The sequence below is a fragment of the Suncus etruscus genome, chromosome 16 (genome assembly GCF_024139225.1).
Source record: "Suncus etruscus isolate mSunEtr1 chromosome 16, mSunEtr1.pri.cur, whole genome shotgun sequence".
Classification (NCBI taxonomy): Eukaryota; Metazoa; Chordata; class Mammalia; order Eulipotyphla; family Soricidae; genus Suncus; species Suncus etruscus.
The window spans coordinates 87,211,708-87,224,613 of NC_064863.1; the positions used below are offsets into that span (position 1 = coordinate 87,211,708).

Below are 12,906 nucleotides of genomic sequence, written 5' to 3' on the forward strand. Positions count from 1 at the left end.
AAAATAAAAATTATATTAAAAAAAGAATCATAGAACTTTCCAAAAATAGGAAAGTAAGATCAACAAAGAAATGCGGTCAGAAATGTATAATTTTCCAGAGTTATGGCATTTGATTTTATTTTTCTGATATTTTAAAATATTTTTGATTATGTTGAATTTTAAAATGCACCAATTCAAAAAGGCAAAAATTCAAGTCAAACGAAATCTTTAAATAGAAAAAAAAACTCTAAGTCAAAATTTAATTAAAGTAATAAAAATCCAAGACAGAATCCTAAGGCAAATCAATCAAATAAGAAACTTATATATAAAGGACTCTCATAAAACTCAAGTGGCCAAATCAATGTTACAATGGATACATGGCTTGACTTGCACACACAGATTGCACACCCAGTAGTAATCGCTGCAGGCAACTGGATATTGTCCAAAAACCAAAAACAAAAATATACTCTTAGCAGATCTGTCACATGAACTCTAAAGGTCAGAGAGAGTAATTTTAAAAAAACAAACATCTTAAAAAAAAATCTTGACAAGAGGAATCTAACGAGCTAGCTTGTCAAACTCCAAAAAGCGACACAAAATTTAATGTAAAAGAAGTAGCTTATAAAATTTACAGCCATTAAACCAGCTTAGCAAGAATCATTAAATACTCTGTAGTACAGCAGATTTGGTGCTTGTCTTGCATGTACCAAAGTGGGTTCAATCCCTGGTACCACATATGGCCCTATATGTTACACCAGGAATGATTCCTGAGAGCCCAGAGCCAGGAATAATTTCAGGTTTGGCCCATAATCAAAAATATTTTTAAATATCAGAAAAATAAAATCAAAGCAAATGTTATAATATATACAAAATGATGATAATAATATTCTGTGTCTCAACACTGTATGATGTTATCTCTGCATATAGAAAAAGTGATTAAAGAAATATAATGTCATAAATAGAGGATATCTAGATCTTTTTGATCCCAGAGCCTAGGATGAAGAACAGAAAATAAAAGAAATCAAGGCAGGAAGGTAGAAGATGAGAAAGAGAAGTCATAGAGGAATAGCTTGGGCTTTGTCTATATTGGTGATAAGGAAAAGTGGTATACATCCAAAGTGGAGTATCAACAACACTGAAAACAAAATATATAAGCTGCAAAAAACCAAACTCTGTAATGAAATTATGAGTTGTCAGGCACAGGATGAGGAAAAAGATGGAGGGTGCTAGAAGATGACAGTATATGGGAGCATTGTTAATGGGCAATGACACTGGTGGTGAGATTAGTGTAGAAACATTACATTACTAAAACTCTACTATCAATAACTTTGTAAATCACAGTTATTTCATTAGATAAAATTTCAAAATAAGAAGTAACTTTTGTTAACTAATATAGCTTAATATTAGTAGAGTGAGCACACAATTCAAAACAGATAATGACTAGATGGAACAAAAATCTAAACAATCCCAAGAACCTGGATACACGTTCTTCTCCAATGTACATGAGTCATTCTCCAGGATAGACCAAATGCTGGCACATAAAACATACCTTTATAAAATCAAGAGGATAGAAATTTTGCAGGCTACCTTCACTGAACATAAGGCTCTGCTATGAGATGTGAACTACAAAGGAACACAGAAGAACTTTAACACCTGAAAATTAAACAACCTGCTTGTGACTAAACAGTGGGTCCGAGATGAAATCGAAGATGAATTCAAAACATTCCTGGAAACAAATGACAATGAAGACACAAATTATCAGAATCTATGGGACACAGCAAAAGCAGTACTGAGGAAAATTTTTAGCTTTTAACACAAACATCATAAAGGAAGAAAGGGCATACCTGAATAGCTTACTGACACAGCTTATAAAGTTATAAAATGATCTACAAAAGGAGACAAAACTAGAGAGACAGACAGAAATAAAGCTTAGAGTTGAAATCAATGAAGTGGAAACCCCAAAAAATTAATTCGAAAGATCAACAAAAGCAGAAGTTGGTTCTTTGAAAAAATAAACAAGATTGATAGACCATTGACAAAACTCAAAAAGAAAGAGAAAGTTGGTAACCCATATTAGAAATGAAAAGTGGGAGATCACTACAGATATTACAGATACAAAAGGTAATCAGAGACTACTTTGAGACACTCTATGCCTCTAAACATGAAAATCTGGAAATGGATAAATTCTGGGACTCATACCCTTCCAAGATTGAATAAGAAGGATATAGCATATCTAGGCACCTCCATCACTATTGAGGAAATTAAAATGGTAATCAATTTTCTGCAGAAAAATAAAAGTGCAGGTCCAGATGGATTCATTAATGAATTCTTTCAAATCTTTCAAAAGGATCTACTACCAATCCTGGCCGGGATATTTCATGAAATTGAAAAACCGGGAACACTTCTAATTAAATAGCTTCCATGAAGCCAACATTACATTGATACCAAAAGTAGACACAGATGCTGCTAAAAGGAAAATTATAGACAAATATCCTTGAGGAACACAGATGCAAAGATCCTCAACAAAATCCTGGCAAATAGGATCCCATGCTTCATCAAGAAGATCACTCAAGAGAGGTCAGCAAAATATTTAATACAATTGTTGACAAATCTGAAAAATAATATCAATAAAAAACACAATAATTGTGGGGGACCTCAACACGGCTATGTTAACGTTTGATGGGTCAACCAGAATGAAACCCAACAAGAATATACTAGACCTGAGAAGAGAAGTGGAAGAAAGAGGCTATGTGTGTGTGTGTGTGTGTGTGTGTGTGTGTGTGTGTGTATGACACTCCACCCCCAGAAACCTGGATATGCAATTTTCTCCAATGTACATGTGATATTCTCCAGGATAGACTACATGCTGGCACATAAAACATACCTCCATAATATCAAGAGGATAGAAATTTTGCAGGCTAGCTTCACTTACCACAAGGCACTGAAATTATATGTAAAGTCCAAATAAAAACAGAAGAAAAAGGGCCCGGAGAGATAGCACAGCGGCGTTTGCCTTGCAAGCAGCCGATCCAGGACCAAAGGTGGTTGGTTCAAATCCCGGTGTCCCATATGGTCCCCCGTGCCTGCCAGGAGCTATTTCTGAGCAGACAGCCAGGAGAAACCTCTGAGCACCGCCGGGTGTGGCCCAAAAACCAAAAAAAAAAAAAAAAAACAGAAGAAAAATTTTAACACCTGGAAGTTAAACAACCTCATAGATTGGTGTATAAAAAGGCCATTAAGGGCCAGGCGGTGGCGCTAAAGGTAAGGTGCCTGCCTTGCCTGCGCTAACCTTGGACGGACCGCGGTTCGATCCCCCGGTGTCCCATATGGTCCCCCAAGCCAGGAGCAACTTCTGAGCACATAGCCAGGAGTAACCCCTGAGCGTTACTGGGTGTGGCCCAAAAACCAAAAAAAAAAAAAAAAAAAAAAAAAAAGGCCATTAATTTCTGTGTGTTAATTTTGTAGCCTGCCACCTTACTATATGAGTCTATTGTTTCTAGAAGCTTTTTGGTAGAGTCTTTAGGGTTTTCTAAGTAGAGTATCATGTCATCTGCAAACAATGAGAGCTTGAATTCTTCCTTTACTATCTGGATTCCCTTGATATCTTTTTCTTGTCTGATCGCTATAGCAAGCACATCTAGTACTATGTTGAAGAGGAGTGGTGAGAGCAGACAGCCTTGTCTTGTATCAGAATTTAGAGGAAAGGCTTTTAGTTTTTCTCCATTGAGGATAATATTTGCCATTGACTTGTGGTAGATGGCTTCAACTAGATTGAGAAAGGTTCCTTTCATTCCCATCTTGCTGAGAATTTTGATCAAGAATGTGTGTTGGACCTTATCAAATGTTTTCTCTGCATCTATTGATATGATCATGTAATTTTTATTTTTCTTGTTGTTAATGTTGTGTATGATGTTGATAGATTTATGGATGTTAAACCATCCTTGCATTCCTGAGATGAAAACTACTTGGTCGTAGTGTATGAACTTCTTGATGATGCACTGGATCCTATTTGCCAGGATTTTCTTGAAGATCTTTCATCTGTATTCATCTGGGATATTGGCTATAATTTTCTTTTTTGGCAGCATCTCTGTCTGGTTTTGGCATCAAGGTGATGTTGGCTTCATAAAAGCTGTTTGGGATTGTTCCCGTTTTTTCAATTTCATGGAAGAGCCTGGCAAGGATTAGTAGTAGCTCCTCTTGAAAGATTTGAAAAAATTCATTAGGAAATCCATTAGGGCCTGGGCTTTTCTTTTTGGGCAGATGTTTGATTACAGTTTCAATTCCCTCAGTAGTGATGGGGGTGTTTAGATATGCTACATCCTCCTTACTTAACTGTGGAAGGTTATAAGTATCCAAGAATTTTTCCATTTCTTCTAGGTTCTCATGTTTAAAGTTTCTCAAAGTAGTCTCTTTGATGATGTCTTTGACAGTTGATTCTTCCTGGAGGTCTCCTACCTGGGTCTCTGGGACTCCAATGATTCTTATGTTGTTTCTGTTGAGTTTATCAAAGACTTCTATTTTCATCTGTTCACATTCGTTTGTCTTAAGGTTCTTTTCCAATTCCTTCTGCTGTGTTGAGTTTTTCTGCATCTCATCTTCCAGTACTCCGATTCTCTCCTCAGCTGCTGTTACCCTGCTGGCGAGGCTATCCATTGAGGTTTTCAGTTGAGCTACTGTGTTTTTCAGATCTGTTATTTAAGTTTGGAATTTTCTGATATCTGTCTTTGTGTTCTGTTCAGATCAATCTATGCTTTCTTTGAGTTCTACAAACATCTTCCATATCTCTAGTTTAAGTTCTTTATCCGAAAGGTTAATCAGATGGTTGGAATTTTTTAGGTCATCTGAGCTATCGTTTTCATTCTTTGTGCATGGTGTTTGCCTGTGAGGTTTCCCCATTGTCACGCTTGTAGTGTGGTTTTTCCTGCGTGTTGTGGTGGGGTTCATTGGTTACAAAGAGTGCACGGCAGCCTTTCTGCTGCCTCTAGTTGACAGTTTTTTGGGGGTGCACTCCCTAGGCCTCTGAGGAGACCTTCAGGTATTCAAGGAACACAGACAGGCACAAGAGAGATTTCCCTTGAAGTCCTCAGAGTGATCAAAGGCATAGCAGGGCGGAGCCTCCGCAGGCCAGAGATTTCTGCTTATTGGTTGGCAACCCCCACAGCCAGACTTTACTCACTAACTCGCTGGGCAGCTTCAGAATACAGTTTTTTGGGGGTGCACTCCCTATGCTTCTGAGGAGACCTTCAGGTATTCAAGGAACACAGACAGGCCAGGAGAGATTTCCCTTGAAATCCTGTTTTCTCTTCTTCCCTATCTCCACCTGTTTTGGTTCTGCTTTATACAAAAACCTACAAGAAAAAAGTCTTGCCGAGGATAATAGCTCAGGTCAAAACCAGGGCACAGAGATGATGGAGCCTAACACTCTCACTCCTAAATGCACCAGCAATATAATATACCACCATTTCTTCTTCCAAAGGCATACTAAAAAAGGAGAAATTTTACTTATTGAAACAAGCTCTTATCAACTATGGATAGAAACGCATATACTTTACAGTACAGGGGCACTTCCCACCTTGAACATATGTCATGTGGTCCTAATTTAGACTCCTTGGGATTAGACAGTGACAGTCTAATCCTGAACCCTAGATCTCAGACATAGAACTGACAAGTTCTCTGCAACGGCTCCAGAAACCAAACACCATCTGGGATATTCTTTTTTTTTTTTTTGTATATTCTTAATACTGCTCTGACACCAACCTGCACTGGTTTTGATATGACATCCTCATAATGAGAAAATGGCAACAACTTGGACTAAGAACAGGTTGTCTTACCGCACCTAGTTAATGATAAGATAAATTCAGAAGACATGTCATTTTTTGATTGGTACAAAAGCCAACTTCAATATCTACAGAACATATCCTGGGACCAATAAAAAAAGACCTTAGTCTAGGCCTTGGCCTAAGACTGTACAACAACCAAGATCTCTAACTCCAGAGGTCTGAATGAGACAACTGCAACCGAACAAATCTTCTGTAAACATAAGGAAAGACTCTATTCTATGCTTCATACTAGGAATGGGGTAAAAACCAAGACCTCCAATTACAGAAGACTGATTAAAACAACAATGATGGAACAGAACTCCTAGAAACATAAAGAAAGACTTCATCCTAGGCTCCATCCTTTGACCTGTGCAAATACCTAGATCTCTAGCTACAGAGGCAGGATTTTATCATCCACGATGGAGTGGAAAGTTTCCAGACACCACCAAAGGACCAAGGAGAGAGTAAAAGAACGTGTATGGAGCCTGTAGTTATTCCCAAGACAGTATACTTTAAGGGTGAAGAAACCCTGTATCTCTTAGGCCACGGCAATTTCCTTTCTAATTTCCCCAATATTTACTGTGCCTGCAAGAAAAAGATAGAGAGAAAAGCACAAATTAACTTTTTTGGGGGGGTTTGCTATTGTTATTTTTTGTTGCTTGTCTTCCCCCCCCCCGTGGGTTTTCTTTTTTGTGTGTCTTATTTTTTTTATTTTTTTATTTTTTTCAGGACCATGGTTATTCTGTGGTTGGTATCTTTATTGGTCTGGTGCTTTTCTAGTTTTGTTTTTTTTTTATCTTTTTAGTATTGTTTTTAGGTCTCTCTCTTTTACCCTTTCTTCTTTTAAACTGATATTTATAGCCTCTAAAAGGACTCCTCCCATTTTTTGCTTGTTTAATTTTTCTCCATTTTATTTTATTAGTTTTTTCTTTTCTTCATACAGAACCATATAATTTGAAACATCTTATTTCGCCTCACAAATTGAGGAGGAAATAATGGAGGGTAACAAGACCAGACAGTCATATGAACAGTAAGTAGAAATTAAAAAAAATGATCAGATATGCTAGACATAGAAGGGACCACTTATACAAGCAACCCAGGTGGTAAAGCAGGGGGATGTGGGATAAATGCTGGGAACAGGGGTGGAGGGAGAACAATATTGGTGGTGGGGGTGTTCCTGATTCAATATCAGTATGTACCTAAAAAATTACTGTGAAAGATTTGTAATCCACTTTCGTCAAAATAAAAAATAAAAATAAATATTAGTATACTAATAATATTCAGAGACAACAGAGATGTGAGCCAGGAGAGCCAGAACATGATAGAAAGCTTGCTACAGATAGTGAGGTAGTGGATTTAGGGCAGAGAAGTGACCATTGTGACTAGGACAGTTAGAAGACACCCTGGACAAGAGCAAGGTGCTGAAAGGAGATAAAGTGATATGCATAATACCCATTCAGTAACAATATTGCAAACCACAGTATCTGTAGGAAAAACAAGTATCAAGAAATTTGAATTTGTATTAGATAATACATTAAAATAAATATCTTTTCTTTTTTTTTTTTTTTTTTTTTTTTTAGTTTTTCGTTTTGGGGCCACACCCTGTAATGCTCAGGGATGATTCCTGGCTATGAGCTCAGAAATTGCTCCTGGCTTGGGATACCATATGGGATGCCGGGGATCAAACCCAGATCCGTCCTGGGTCAGCCATGTGCAAGGCAAAAACCCAACTGCTGTGCTATCACTCTGGCCTCTAAAATAAATATCTTAATAAAATCATGGCCAAAATATTATGTAAATGTGAGAAATAAAAATTAGATATGACAAAAATAATTTTGTTCCCATTTACCTAGAAACAAATGTATTATGATCAACTAAGTGATAGTTGGTCTTTAAATAAAATAATACATATACATATAATTGTAAAGTAAAAATCTGAATTGGTATATAATATAATTTTGCCTTAAGTCAGAAAATATTTGTTCTATATTAGAAAATGTAGATATTTATTAGGTATTTGCACTAGTAAGCAAATTGTAATAAAAATTTTATGTAACATCTAATGTAACAAAACATCTAATTATATATAAAAATTCAATTTATTGAAACATTGAATTGTTATCAGAAATGTATACAATCCCTTAGTACACTTGGAATAAGCAAACCTTTATTAACTTAATAAAGGGCAACAATAAGTGCCATGAGTATATGCAATATTTAATTCCAAGTGCTGGGAAGAAAGTTTGTCCCATCTTTTATAAAATCTACTTTAATATATTTTGAAAAACTAGAGTAGGAAATCCTAAAGACCCCTTAAAAAGCTTCAAGGAACAATATACTTAATAGTAAAGTGGGAGGCTACAAATTAATGTGCCAAAAATGCTTTTTCACACACAAATAATGAAAGAGAAGAAAAAGATAATAAAAACAATCACATTCACAATTGTGCCTCAGAAAATTAATTACCTTAGAGTCAAATTAACTAAAGTGGTGAAAACAACATTAAAAAAAAAACTACAAACACTGCTTAAGGAAATAAGAGGAAATGAAGAAAACAGAAAATGAAGACATAACTCTACACATGGATTGGAAGGATTAACATCATTACTTTCTAAAGCATGTATTTAAACATGTTTATAAAGTATGTCAATAATTTCTAAAGCATTATACAGATTTAATGCAATCTCTATAAAATCTCCATGACATTTTTCGAAGAAGGGATCAGATGCTCCTGAAAATCATATAAAGAAAGTCTACAAATAGCTAAATCAATCCTTGGGGGATAAAAAGACAGGAGAAATCATTTTCCACAACTTTAAACTGTACTATAAAGTAGTAGTTAATAAGAAAAGCATGGTTTTAGAACAAAGACATACTCAGATCAATGAATAGACTTAAATGTCCAGAGATATGCCTACAGGTTTATGAACATTTATTTTTTGATAAGGGAGCAAGAAATACAAAGTGGAGCAAGGAACATGTAGTGCTGGGAAAACTGGTCAACAACATGCAATAAATAAATAAACCCAGAATATCTCCTTAACATTATGCACAAAGGTAAAATAAAATGGATTAAAATATTTTAAATATAATTTTTATTTTAATTATAGTGGCCTACATATCATTGACAATAATATTTTAGGTACATAATAACATAAAATCAAGGGAATTCCCATCACCGAATTGTCCTCCCTCCACCTCGGTTCCCGTCCTACCTCCCATATCCTCCTCCCTCACCCCCTGGGCTGCCAGAATAAGTGGCCCCTTCTGTGCCTAGCTAAATACTTAGTGGTCTTACACCTGTTTGGTCTTGGTACCGCCCTTATTTGCCGCTCTAGTTGGGAGGCGGGACTAGATAGTTCAAGTTATGTGATTTTGTTTGAAGAAGACAAAAGTAATAAACTGGGTAAAAAAATCAAATATGCCGAAAATGGGCAGAATCCTTCTGGAAGCTCTCATCTTAGTTTTGAGAGACAAAGGGGGAAAAGGAGGTGGAACACCACAACAGTACAAAAAAAAGTGTCAAATAAAACATCCAGTGAACACTCCAACAATAAGCACCACATAAAGGCCATGGTCTTGAGATAAAAAACATGGCAGAGCACATAAAGGAAGAAAAGAAAACAAGAAAAAAAATATGAATGAAGACAACAACTTCAATAACCACACCAAACAAATAAATTGGCAAAAACTAGATAAATAAATAAAAAATGTGATTTTTGCCTTTTTTTTTAAATGATATCAGACCTGAAACTATAAGGTACATTTGGGAAACCATAGGTAGAACAACCATGACATTGAAGCTAATGGCATCTTCAAGATTAAAGCATCACTAGTCAAGCAAATGGAAGAAGAAAAAAAAAAAAACATTACATGACTACATTAAACTAAGAAGTTTCTGCACTTCAAAGGAAATAGTGATTAGTATGCAAAAGCCACCCAGAATGAGAAAATTTGTTCACCCAATACTCATCAGATATGGGGTTACTAAGATAAACAAGGCACTTATTGAACTTTACAAGAAAAAAAGTTTAACCCCATCTAAAATGGGGAAAAGAAATAAATATTCAAGAAAATGACATTTCCTCAAAGAAGTATAAATACAAATGGTCAAAAGACACATGAATAAAATGTTCTACTTCACTAATCATCAGGGAGATGTAAACTATGAGTTATCATCACAAACCACAGAGAAATAAGAACCACCAATATTGGCCTGAATGCAGGGAAAAGGAACTCTCTTTTAACTGCTGATGGGAATGCAGACTGGCCCAGGTTTTTAGGTAAACAATACGGTCATTTCTCAGAAAGCTAGAAATTGATCTCCCATATGATCCAACAATACTACTGTTAGGAAAATGCCCTAGGAACAAAAAAAATCACAATACAAAAATGCCCTCTACACTCCTATGTTCACTGCAGCTTTATTTACAATAGCCAGAATCTGGAAACAACTCAAATACTCAACAACAGATGAGTGGCTAAAAAACTGTAGTATATCTACACAATAGATTACTATACAGCCACTAGGAAAAATAAAGTTAGAAAAATTTTTATTCATGGATGTATATGGAGACTATTATGCTAAGTGAAATGAGACAGAGGTAAAGAGATAAAATAATCTCACTTATTTGTGGAATAAAAAAAATAAATAAAAGACGGTACAAAACAATATCTAGTGACAATATAATTAAGGGTCAGGAGGTCCAACCCAATGTAGGAAGCTCACCACAAAGAACAGAACATAGTGACCAAAGAGCATTGACCATAGTGCAGACTACAGAGCAAAAAAAGAAGAGAGAGAATAAGAGAAAGAAGCATATTTACTGCCCTAAAGACAGGCATGGGCTATGAAACATCCAAGGTCTTTTATAGCAACAGCTGGAAGCAGTCCTCTACCAGGAAAGACACTACCAAGGGTCTGACATCGACCTCCTATAAAGAGACTTCCGTTTACACTGAGAAGACGTGACAACAACAATCACCTGCTCTACAGGACATGGTTCTCTCTAGTGCCCCTTAAGTGTGAGGTGAAACGAGAGGATGCTCTGCACCATCCTGACTGCAATATGGGATATGCAGACTCCAGGACCTTTAATACAGAAGCATGATACCAACAACAGAGACTATGTGAGGAATGAAGGTGTATTGCCACTACAGACGATGACTTGAATTGGACAAACTAGTTTGCCTGGAGCCTAGAGTCAGTCCTGTGCCAGGAAACCTCAGGGGTAGGGTCTCCTTGTATTTAGACCATAATTTGTCTTTCCATGTCCCTTATGTTTTGGTGGGCCTATGCAAACAAATGCCACTTTAATACCATTTTTTACTATGTTCCCTTGACTCCAATCCTTAAGAAAAACAACCCACTAAAACTTTTGAGGTTAATTTAAACTAGTAAGCATGTGCATGGAACTAGATAAATGTACTTTGCCCTCAATGTTTAAGGAGTTACATAAATCTAATCTCTTTGGATTATATTGTGTGCTGCTAAGAAATAGTATGTAATACAACTGGGGATTTGAGGGACAAAGTAATTGTATTGTACATGGGTTCAATTTTGTTTTTCTTAATTTTCTTTGGTTGAAAGATCAAGGCTGGGATATCATCGATGGGACTACCGAGAATTCTGCTTATGGGTGATTGTGCTTCCACTGTAACTTTACCCTGTCCTCTTTCTTTGCATCTTTGTTGTCATAATTAAAAAATGAAAAAAGTTAAAAAAAAAAAAAGACAGGCATGGGGGTGAAAGGGGCATGGGGAACATTGGTGACAGGAACACTGGTCAAGGATGATATACATTGTATGACTGAAACCTAACAATGAAAAATTTATATCCACATTAAATAAATAATAAATAATAATAAAGCAATTAAAAATAAAAATGGTTTAAAGACTATGAATTTCTCAAGCTGCTCCACATCAATAAAACTCTTCAAACCTGAATCATAATCTACCTGGATAGAGTATTATTTGTTAGGTGTTTGTTTTATTTTTTATAATGTATTCCTCTGTTCATTTCCATTCATAGAACCTCATCTGCTAGAAACTTTATGGCCTTTCCTTTGCATGTAAGTTCCTTTGTTAATCTTGCTGCTTTTAATATTTAGTCTCTATTATTGGTTTTTGCCATTCTTAATGCAATGTGTTTGTGCATTGCCTATCTGGGTCCATTTTATATGGACCATTCAAGCCTCTTGTATTTTTTTTAATTTATTAAAATTTTTTGTTTAATTGCTGCAGTTGGAATTTTATGTTTTCAAAGTTTTTTGGCTCCAGGCTCCATCAATGTACCCAAGAAATCTAATCACTGCTCCTGTTACCATTTCATACTTTTCACACTTTATACATTTTCTATTGATTTTTTTCCTTACTTGTCCTCATATCTATAATTTAGGATCAAGGAACTCTATACATCCCCCTTTGAAACTTGCTTCTATTTTCCCATTTGTGTTATCCAATTTTAGTCACATACATATAGGCATTTACTTCTTTTAAAAAATAGTGTATTTCTATTCAGAAGTATAAAAGACTAAATATTGCTAAAAATAAAATAAAATAAAAATATTGCTTTTTCTAAAAACAGAAAATGTCTTTGTGTAAATTAAACAAAATTCACTGTATATCCACCAGTACAACATACTATTACTGCTTTGAGACTGGAGAGATGGGATGGAGTAAAGACACATGACTTATTTGCAATCAAGCCTAGTTCAATCTTCACCACAATATTGGTGCCCTGAGCACCTAATCATCACTGGAAATAATCTCTGAGCACAGAGATGGAGCAGAGCCTGAGCACAGCAGATGTAAACAAAAGAATGTAGGTAAGAACAAAAGAGAAGAAAGAAGTGAAGAAAAAGAAACAGAGAGAAAAAAAGGAAAAGGCAGAGTGAAAAAAGGAATGAAAACTAAAATAAAATAAATAAAAGGAAAAGGAAAAAGATAAAAGAAGGAAGAAAGAAAAGAAAAAAAAGAAAGAAGAAAGAAAGAGAAGAAAGAAGAAAGAAAGAAAGAAAGAAAGAAAGAAAAAAGAAAGAAAGAAAGAAAGAAAGAAAGAAAAGAAAGAAAGAAAGAAAAAAGAAGGAAGGGAGGAAGGAAGAAAATA

The 12,906-nt window shown here is 35.5% G+C and overlaps 1 protein-coding gene across 19 annotated transcripts in view; it reads right to left on the reverse strand.

Moving 5' to 3' along the window:
• The window catches only part of FMN2 (formin 2), a 378,131-nt gene that overhangs the window by 275,376 nt on the left and 89,849 nt on the right, over positions 1-12,906 (reverse strand). The gene's annotated exons all lie outside the window — the stretch shown is intronic.